General features: G+C 41.2%; 1 pseudogene; it reads left to right on the plus strand.

Annotated features, from left to right (window-relative positions):
* The first annotated feature begins 1,113 nt into the window (after positions 1-1,113).
* LOC101663458 overlaps positions 1,114-11,533 on the plus strand; it is a 15,166-nt pseudogene continuing 4,746 nt past the window's right edge.

Consider the following 11,533-nt stretch of genomic DNA (forward strand, 5'->3'; position numbering starts at 1 on the left):
CAGCTGATACTCAAGTATATATGGTAATTGCATTACTCAAAAGGCAGAAAACCAGCTTGTGCCATTCAAAGCAAAGTATGAATGCATGTATCCAACAGGGAGCCAGTGATTCCAATGAGGATTTTTATACTATAGAATGGATCCCGAATGGATCTGGCTGTAATGTGTCTGATTTTTAACCTGTATTTGATCTCACATCAAATGAGGAGGCCAGGATCACAGCCTTAAAACTTTTACCTTCAAAGTTCATTAAATGGAAGACTCATTAAAGACATGTCCCCCTAGTCCACTCATTTGCTTCCTTACCCCAAGAAAGAGAGGAAATCGCCTGTACAGATACTTGGGATGGCAAAGAACTGAGGTTGCTGCAGGGTGTAGTGAGGCACATTGAGAGTTCACCTATAATCTGAGTCCTTGCTATTTAGAAAAAGACTGGTATTATGTTAGGTATACCAAGAGCCTACGTATTTACGCTCCAACACAGGCTATTTCAGTCGGTAACTGAAATCATGCTGATGAGCACAGCATGTCTGTGGCTGTGGCCTACTGGGGTTTGTGCTGGGCAGTTAGGCAGTAAGAGGGCTTGTTCCCATGAATGTGTTCACAGCAGCACTGGCTTTCTGGGGGTTGCCAAGCAGAGAGGGCTTCAGGCTCCAGGTTTGCGTGGAGAAGAGAGAATGACCACAGAGCACACCTTGTTTTCCATCGTGGCACAATTTTAAAGGCAAGCTATTTTAAAACAAAGAAACAGACAGGGAAGCTAAAAGGAAATGAATTCTGCATTTGCTGTTTGGGAAGCACTTACTGGGTAATTGCTGGAGTCTGAGTGATTTGAGGTGGGAAATGGGAGGCAGATTTAATGAGACCCAGCCTAAAGCCCTGTGTGCAGAAGCCCAGAATGGTTGTAGTTTAGGGTTATTTTTATACCTTTTGATGGCTCCTGCTTGGCCCTAGTGAAATGATTGAAATTTCTTAGACTGGTAGTATGGGATCCAGTAATGGTTGCCGTGAACACCAATTAGTGAGATTACAGAAAAAGTCAATGGGTAGGGACTGGATGCCCTTATGGAGTAGAAGGGAACTTATTCCTGAATAAATGGATGGAATGCAAACATGGCGGTGAGACTGACCAGTGGACCTTTTAACAAGCCACCTCTCAATTTTACTTGCTGCAATTTCCACCGCTGCCTTCCTTGCGGGCACTGTGCTCCCCGAGCTGCCGCAAAGAAGCCCCGGGGCCACAAAAATAGTAGATCCCTATCAAACAATGGCTGTAGGATTCAGTTGCATGTATGAACAAAGTTGTGGGGTGGGGAGGAGCTACTCAGCAGAGAATATGGCTGTGGAAGGTTACGATACTCATCCTATCGCCTTAACTTTTGCCCCCAATTGCATTGCTCTATCCCCTTCAAGTGCACCATGAATTATTTTATATCTTTCTAAGATTCTGTAATTTTGTTGGACATGGCATAGTTATATTTGGCGGACCTTGTTCTTGCTTCAAGTGCAAATTAAACCCATGACAGCATTTACTGCTGCTGATCCTTTTTGTTATTCCATCTTGGCACTTCTTTACTTTCACTCAGGAGTCCAGGGGTGTAGTGGTTATGCATTAGGCTATGATCTGCAGGGCTGGCAGTTCGAAATCACCAGCAACTCTGAGGGAGAAAGACTGCACTTTCTACTCCTGTAAACAATCACAGTGTCGGAAACTCAGAGGGAGACGCTGGAGTCAACCGTGACATGATGTCAGTGAGTTTGGTTTTTGTTTTTAACTTTCAGTCACACACACACACACACACACACACACACACACACACCCTTCTAAAGGCTCTGCCTCAGGCAATTAAGACAGCTCTTGGAAACTGTATCAAATGCCCAGAATGAAAGTTAACTGAGAAGAAAAAAAATTCCTTTTAGAAGGTCATATAAAATAGATGGTATTACCTCAGGTTAGATTCCAATTTATTTTGGAGCAAGCCAGGGGGAGGGATCTGAAATCTGAATAGATTGACTCCGTCTCCATGCTTGTACAAGGCATTCACGAACACGGTTGGTACATGCAGTGGCCTCCACAACTGCCCCAGAGGGTTTCCAAGCCTGCCATCTTTATGGGAACAGTCACCAGGCTATTCTCCTGTGAGCCCACTGGTGGATTTGAACTGCTGCCTTTTCCATTAGCAGCTGATCTCGTCACCACAGTGCCATCAAACCCACTGCCATCAAGCCAATTCCGACTCATCGCAGCCCTATAGCAGACAGCTCAGAACTGCTCCTTAAGGTTTCCTGGACTTTCAGTCTGTACTGGGAGCACTCAGCCTCATCTTTCTCCCACAGAGTGGCTGGTGGGTTTGAACTGATGATCTTGCGGTTAATAGCCCAGTGCTTAACCCACTATGCCACTAAGGTTCTTTATGTGCTTGAATAAGATGTGCTGTGTTCTCTGGCAAATTAAATTGACTCAGTTAATTTAAAGATTGATAAAAATATCATGAGCCAATTTCTCTCATTAGTGAACCTACCGCATGTTCAGAATCCATTGGTGTGCTCTGAAATAAAATCATAAATGCAAGCAGAGGCATTTATAAATTGGAACTGAAAACATATTCTTTCAGAATGAGAAAGTTGTCCCTGAGCAAGGTCAGGTTAACAGCCAATTTTCTTGTTGCATTTTGGGTGAATGCAAAGGAAAGGAAGTGTGCATTTGGCTAGTTACATGAAGCTTTGCTGGCCTAGGAAGTTGTTGAAAATGTATGTAAAAATGGACTTACTTTATTGCTTGAACTCATACCTATTATGTACAATTTAAGAATTTTTTTTTTTGGGGGGGGGGGGTTGTTTCCAGCTGTTTAGTTTTGCCTTCAAGCAAAAACACCAAACGCACAGTCATCGAGTTAATTCTGATTCCAAGTGACCCTATAGGACAAAGTAGAGCTGCCCATTGAGGTTAAGGCTCATCTTTCTTCCAAACTGCTGACCTTGTGGCTAGCAGCAAAATGAAAACCCATGACACCCACACGGCTGCTGTAAACTTGGCTTACAGATTTGGCTTAGCCTGATTTCTTACAAAAAGGATTGGAAAGAGGTTTACAACTAGTTCTTTTTACCTGAAACCCACCCCTTTGCCCCAACATGCTCAGTGCCTGTTGAAGTCTCTTGACCTCAGTCTCTGCTGTATTGATGAAGTATACGCATGCTATTCAAGTTACCATGCCCTAGTCTTTGTATTTTTTTAAACCATTTTATTGGGAATTAATACAGAAATCATATCATTCCATAGTTTAATCATATCAATCAGTAGTGTACAATTGCTATCACAACCAGTTTCAAAACATTCTTTTCCTTCACGAACTCCTTGACCTCAGCTCCCTTTTAAACACCACCACCCCTCACTGCACCCTGCCCACCCCCACCCAAACCCTATAAGTTCATCAATCTGTGTTCCATAGACTGAAAAACAGAAAAACATAACAAAAATTTAAGAGGGTGACCATGAGTGACATGACACATCTGAGATAAACCTCAATTTGAACAAACAAAAAATACAGAAAATGTTGAAAACCAGCTCAGGCCTAACATGCATCAGAGGGGGATCAACGGACAAAGTTTTAACCAATCAAGTCAAGTGTATCATTTTGATCCTCTATAGTCATCTCTCCAATACACTGTTTAGTAGCCACTTTCGTCCCCTCCCTCTATTACGCATAGAGGGAAATCACGGGAGGCTTCTTTCCTATGTAGTTCCCACAAATGTATCTTGAGCTCCCACTGCCATCCATAGCTTTCTGCAAACTGGATTCTCAGTGTAGGCTCTGATACTGTGCCCTCCAATTTGGGATTGAATGAATTACAATCCTGCAGTGACTGATGTTGGTGTGCTTCTTCCATGTGGATTTAGTTGTCTGGAAACAAGCCTTCAAGCCCCAGATGCTGTTTTATCTGATAGGTGAGCACCATTTAATTCCTTCCCCCCCCATTTTGCTATTGCCCAGATCTTCTCTGTTCTGTCCTTTTCTGATTCTCTCTTGTTTTTCTAGGGTACCCCACTTCATTTGAAGCCCTTCCAGCTTTTCAACTCCAAATCACGGTCACAGGCTTTTCTTTCTCTGATTCTTTTTCCCTCCTGGAATTTAGATTTTTTAAAATTATATGGCCACTTTAATAGTCTACATAAATTATCATTCTGCTGAGCTTTAGGAAACAAAAATTTAGATCCTCTTTTTTGGTGGGATATTTCCACTTTGGGGGTAAAACTGACAATCTGAGTAGTGGAAGATCATTTTTAAGCTGTTTTATTGACGCATAGTCACATAATACACAACCCAGTGGGTCCTCATACCAAGAAGAGCTGTGCAATCATCTCTACGATCAGTTTGCGAACGTTTTCTTCGTTCTTGTTCTCGTCGTTATCAGCTCTGCCTCCTCCACTCCTATAGGCTTTGCGGGATGAACTGTCCCCAAATACCTGCCAATTCTCATAACAAGAACAACAATGATCATAATTCACATCAGTCTAGGATTTACCCTAACAGCCAGGAACTCTGGTGGTGTCGTGGCTTATGCATTGGACGGCTAACCACAAAGTAGGAAGTTCAAACCCACTAGCCACTCTGTGAGAGATAGATGAGGCTTTCTTCTCCCCAAAAGATTCATAGCCTTGGAAATAGACAGGAGCAATTCTACTTTGTCACGATGAGTCAGAATTGAAGGAATGGCAGGGAGTTTGGTTTAGTTTTGTTTACTATGAGTCAAGATCCAAGTGGAATACATGGAATAATTTTGTTACTCTAACAACCCTATGAGGTCATCGTTAATTTTATTATCCATCGTTTGCAGAGGAGGGCTCTGAAGTATGTAAAGTTAAGTACAAAGACACACAACCAGTTACAGCGAGGGTTTGACTCAGGAAATCCAGCTAGTTTGTAACAGATGGAAAAGGGGTGATCACCTACAAAGTGCTTCCACCAGCTGCCACACTTCCTATCTTCCCTGGCCTGCTCTCTGGGTGCAGAGGATCCTGGGAAGAATGCTAAACTTCAAGACTTGCATTAGGCAGTGATGTGAAATTTTGTGGTGAGATTTCCTAACAATGAAATGCCTTTATTTTTCCAACTTGTGTAATAGGTGTACTCGTTAATGTAAAGACCATAGATTGGATATAATAAGCCTCTTTAGGGGGCACATTGTATTAATAAGAGGAAAATTTGCTTGGTTAAGTTATGCTTTTGGAAGTTAGGCACCTGAGATAGTTAACGTTTATTGTGCCAACATGGCCAGTGAACACATGTGGGATTAATTGAAGTGCAGAGAGATAAGTGGCTCGGCAAGCCTCACCTTTCCAGTTCTCGGGTCTCTTGCTTTTTGATCATTGGACCAGTGTGCGGCTTCCTTGCTTGTTCTGTGCCTCAATATGCAAGCTACACTACCTGTGGGACAGCTAACCCGTGGACTGTGTCACTGTAGTTTGAGGTTCCTTCAAGACTTGCTTCGGCACACCATTGGAATTTACATCTCTTGAGCTGGGGACTGTCGGACCCTGTCATCTGGCTGACTATTGGTGACCTGCCTTGCTGTTTGCTGCCTGTGCCTGGATAGTCTGAATTGCTCTACAGAGGACTGCCTGGCGGCCCTCAAGACTTGAAGGACTACCAGTGTCTCACAACTGTCTCATGGGAGTGAGTTGCACTGAGCCATTTGTACTGCTCTATAATTTAATTAACTGTTTATTTCTTATGTTATATATCTATCTATCTGTATAAATATGTATAAAATTATTAGCGTTTTGGTTTTGTTTCTCTAGAGAACCCTGTCTAACACAGCACCCATCTCCTGAAATTTCAACCATGTTTTTGTGTTGGGAATAATGTACCACATTCCCTACGTGGACCTGCTTTAAGGTCACAGGAGGTGAACTGCTAAAGCACATAGATGACACAGCATGCTGGCTGCCTCTTTTCTCTCAGTGACACAGGGGAGGAATCCAGAGGCAATTTGGAGAGGGAGAACTGGAGCTCTCATGGCTGGAATTTTTTGTCTACGTCTTATCAGTAGACAGTTGAAATGAACTGCAAACAAATACGAGCCAATGTGAGGACACTAAGATTGGATGGCTAGCACCATGATGTCCTCAGCATTAACTTATTATGATGCCTTTTGGCACATCCATTGCTACACAATTCTTTCTTTATCATTGAATTATTTGTCCCTGGACAATTTTGCACAAACCCAAAACTCATTGCCATTGAGTCGATTCTGACTCAACACAAGCCCAATAGGACAAGGTAGAACTCACCCTGGGGGTTTCTGAGACTGTAACTCATTAGGGGAGTAGAAAGCCTCATCTTTCTCCTGAGGAGTGGCTGCTGGTTTCGAACTGCTGATCTTGCAGTTGGTAGCCAACCATAGCCACTATATCATTGCATATATTAATACTTGTTGGGGGCTGTCTTTCTTTTCTTTACACAGTTCAAGAATTATTTTTCTCTTCTGACTCCCATTATTTTTTGTATCTCAACCAAACTCTTATTTGATCATTTTAGTCCATGTTTCAAATATAAGACAAGTATGCACACATATACTCACGTACCCATATGAAAACATACATAGAAGATTATATGTAAATATGTACCCACATCCATGTTACAACATATTCACTAATATTTACACATCTATAAATATGTATGTGTGTGTATATATATATATATATATACATATCATATATGTTATACTACTTGTGTTTTCACTCACATTCATTCTTCTACATCCTTCACAACTTAATTTACAACAGTACAAAAGAGATCCCTAAACTCTGTCTTCTGATATGACATACCCCTTCATCCCTTCCGCTCCCACCATTGAAGTCTCCTTCAGAGGTCATCAAGTGTGAGGTACCAGTCTCCACAATCAAACAGATCCAAGGGGTAGTTGCGTAACTGAGGGGTAAAATTAAAGAGACAGACAAGATAAAGCATGCAATTGCTCACATCCTGGACAGCCATGATCTTAGCAGCCAGGTCCATGCAGAGAGAGAGAGAGAGTATATTTCCAATCACAGTGCATATACATCTCAGGGACGTGCAAGTGCCCCTGATTACAGGTAACCACATACATCACAGAAAGGGGATATATGATATATATACATGTGACAAGAAGGGGATGAGCTAGGAGTGTACACACAATAGGAAGGGGAGGTATTAGGGGCATACATGTGACAAGATGGGTAGACCCATGATTCAAGATGGCAGCCTAACCTTGGTCCTCCTTGAGTTGGCTTGACCTTGTCTTTGGGGTCTCTTTCAGGGGAGAAATCCACTATCCTTATCAGTAGGGAGTGGACCCCACCTAGGGTGGGACAAACAATAGGGTCTGATCCCTCTAGATGGCTCATACCATCAGGGAGATATCCTCTAAGCAACTGACCTCCAAAGTGTATTATCAATTACCAAGTGTTCTCAGGTTTTGCATATATTATGGGGGTGACAATCTGGGAAAAACCTTCCTGTATCCCACAATCAGGGAAAATCCCATCACTCCTTTTATCTCAAGTTTATGGGGAGCCACAAGAAGCCTAAGGATGCCAGGCTGATTATCAAGCCTCCCAGCTCCAAATGATGTTTTGTCTCCTTTTCCCACCCTTCTGTGCTGTCCGGAACTCAAGCCTGATCACTCACGGACGTCCGTCTCTGTCCCTCATCTGTCCTTCGAATGTTTGCTTCACCCGCTTGCTTTGTCTCAAACCGGACTCTTCCCTGAGGTTTCTACTTTTTCGGCAGCACTCTCAAAAATGCCCTGGAGTGGAGACGATGCTTTCCTGGTAATTCAACACGAGAATCTTGCTTGTCTACCAAAGACAGGGCAACCTTAACTCTTGGGCTATTGTGCTGTGCCATCCCCTTTCTTTCCTTCTCAGTGATCTACAGAGTCATCTACCTGCTATTCCTAAATATATCATGCATGGCTTGCTTTCACTCTTTCTAACACCATTCCTATTTTAATTCATGTTTCTCAGTTCCTGAACCTCTTCCTCTGATGATCCTGAACTTCACTCTATCTCCGCTACCCAGTGACATGACCATATCCTAGTTCTTGCCAACAGAGAGAAAAACAACTGTTTCCACCATCGCCCGTTTGAAGCCTCACACACTTTCATTATTGCTATCTAGCTCTCCGGTTCATTCCCTTGAATATTCCAGCCCCCACACAACTTTAATCTCGCTGGGATCTAATCCAGTATCCGTATCCCCTTTTCATCATCCTGCATGATTTGATGTTCATACTTTCTTACCTGCAGAGCCTTTCTTTGTGTTCCTCCATTTCCTACACCTTTAAATCCCCTGTTCCTCTAACCATCGCTCTAACCGTATATCAAACTGTCAGCCCACTCACATCAGTTCACAGGCAGCTATAGGCAGCCAGAGAAAAACCTCTGCGGATTGTGCTCCCTTTACATGAGAACCTGGAAGAAGAAATCCTATCACCTTTCTGGAATCATTCGTGGTCCCTCCAGACTCCCTGAAATCTTCAGTCCCAGCTGAAGAAATTGCTGGTTTGGCATTGTATTGTGAAAACAGAATAAATTAAAAGACATCCTCTACATTCTCCTGTAACTGTATCTGTTACCATGGCTGCATCTCCATCACGTCCTCAAACTTCCTTCCCATTATGATACACAAACTTTGTCTGCCTTCTAACAGCAATGCCTCCATTTGTGTACTAGAATCCATTTCCACTGAACTATCTCAGGACAACACTCCAACGATTTTAGCCTTTTCCTCCCTCACCAATTTTCTTTTACTGTATTGCCATTGTTAGCATACGGGTGCAATTCAGAAGTTCATGGACAAAGAGAGTGAAAAAATAATGAGACTCTCCCACAAACTAAAGCCCTCTCATGCAACCATTCTACAATAACTATCATCTTGAAAATCAAAATAAAACACAGCATCCGTTTCCAGTTACTATCATATTTCCCTTTTCCCCTTTTTATTGAAAATTTGCTTGCAAGATTTGATTGTAGTCATTACCTCCAATTTTCCTCACTTTCCTGTTCTGTCTACTGTTTTCTACAATCTGACTGTTATCCCCAACACACACACACACACACACACACACACACACACACACTTGAAAAGATCATGGATGCAAAATGACCCCCATGTTATTAACCACAGGAGTCTCCCCTTGCTCTGTTCAGCAGAACCACTGGCCATTTCTCACCTGGAGTCCCTTTCTTCATCTGACTTCCTGGTAGCTGCTCTCTTGTTTCTCTTCTTGCTTCACTCACTGACCAGCCTCCTTTCCTCATTGCTCCAAACCTTTCACACGTGTCCTCTGTCTGTCTGGTCACTATGGTGTGCCAAATATAGAGAATAGATAAGCATATAGGATATCATCATTTTTGTTCCATGAAATAGTGTGATATCATAAGCTTGCTGTTTTCATCCACCAACACTTCCTGGAAATCTAAAGCCATTGGAATACCTCTAATTTATTATTTTTAATGCCTGTATTGTATGCTGTGGAATAGATGATTAATAATTTATTAAACTATCCCTCTTTCATGGAAAAGGATTTTGGCACCTAAGCATCTTCTGCTACAATGAACAATGTGGAAGTTATCAGCCCTCTACTTTAATTGGGTAGCTTCCCAAGAGTAGGAATGCTGGAACAAAGGATGCATGTATGCTAAATGCTGATAAATATTTCAGGATTGCTTACCACAAAGTTTGTCTCAAATGAATTGGAATTTTTGCTAGCAGCATCCTCTATTGCTGCTGTAAATCAATGTGTTCACTCTTTTAAAATTTGCCAAACTGGTAAGTGACTGTTTCTATAATTTGCATTTCCCTATTAGTGTATTTGAGACAAAGCCCTGGTGGCACAGTGGGTTGTGTGTTGGGCTATTAGCCTCAAGGTCAGCAGGTCATAGTCCCCAGTTGTTCTGAGGAAGAAGGTGCGGCTTCCCCCTCCTATAAAGAGTCCCAGTCTAGGAAATCCAAAGGAGCAGTTCTACCCTGTCCTCCGGGGTCTCTCTGACTCAGAACTGACTCAAGGCTCTGAGGGAATATAGAGGAGCAGCATGACGTAGTGGTAGGAAGACGGGCTTGGACGATAGACTTTCTAGATTTCAATTTTGGCCCCATCACTTACTCGTAGTGTGGCTATGAGTAATTTGTTCATCTTGCTATACCTCAGGTACCTCATGTATCAATGGAAGATTGTAAGAGACCCTTACTTCATCTTTTGTTAAATGATCATTAAATTAATTATTCAATAAATACTATGTCTTTTTTAGGGCATTTTTTCCTTATGTTTGTATTGCTAATTGGTGTGTTACTTCATTTTCATGCCCATTTTGGGGGGGTTTATTCATTCCCATCATTTCAAGATATAAGTGCTCTTCGGAGGCTGTAAATATTAATATTCCATTCGTCATGGTAGATGACATTATGCTATGCTAATAAAGTCTCAATGGCTCACTCCAATAAAAGTTTATTTCTCAATTTTGCAAAGTCTCCAGGAGGTCAGAGAGCCTCCTCCATCTTGAAGCAGCACCACTTTCATTTTGAGCGCATTGCTTAAGTTCTTTCTGCTTCACTTTTCCTCAACTAGAAAATGAGCAATAACAGTTCTTATTTCATAGGTGAAAGCTAAATGAGTTAATGTATAAAATAGTTCAGAATACTGCTTAACACAGAATAAGACTCTGTAATCACTACCTTTAAAAAATCTTCATAGTAAATATTTGTTGACATTAAATCTCATTATATTAACTTTAGAAATTGTCTTTTTGCATGAAGGAAGGAGATTAAAGGCACAGATTGTTATTTGTATATTTAACAGAGCAAAGAAGTATTTGTTATATCTCAAAGGGATGAATAAATATAAGATATTTTGATCATTTTCTTTCAGTATGAAAAAAATCCTTAAATTTATTAACTATATTTGTGAGTGGTTTTGATAAAGCCCAATGCAAATGTATTTAGCTCCCACTTCATTTTTTTAGTGAAAATTAAAAAAATAATTTCCTCTCGTAAAAGCACTGAACAACAGTAAATGAATAGTTGTGTTCTCACTAATTTTTCAAACCTGAGCCATCAAGAAAGACATGACGGGCTTCCCTTAGACTGGTTCTTCTGTAGAATCATTGCTCTGTACCAGCCTTGCTATATTTTAACAAAAAGCACATGCATTATACAGCTTTTGCCGTTGCTTCGCCACTCCATGGGGTAATTTTCTATGAGTTCTATGCATATTGTATGTGTATACTTTTTATTGGCATATTTAAAATTTTTTAAATTATTATCAATTATTTATTATGATAATCCTTTGACATAGACACTATTTTTCCCCCTCCAATTGACAGATAAAGAAAGTAAAATTCTGTAGTTACTTAAGTTGCTTAAGATCATATAGTTAGTACGTAATTTGAATTTTTGAGTATTGGACACTCCGGCATGCCATTAGATCATCAGACAAATTAATTTAAAGTCTGAGATTCTTTTTGTCTTTTAAGTGTGGTATATTTCTTTTT

The sequence above is a fragment of the Echinops telfairi genome, unplaced genomic scaffold (assembly GCF_000313985.2).
Source record: "Echinops telfairi isolate 266 unplaced genomic scaffold, ASM31398v2 ScPeMD7_1;HRSCAF=3_0, whole genome shotgun sequence".
In the NCBI taxonomy this organism is placed as follows: Eukaryota; Metazoa; Chordata; class Mammalia; order Afrosoricida; family Tenrecidae; genus Echinops; species Echinops telfairi.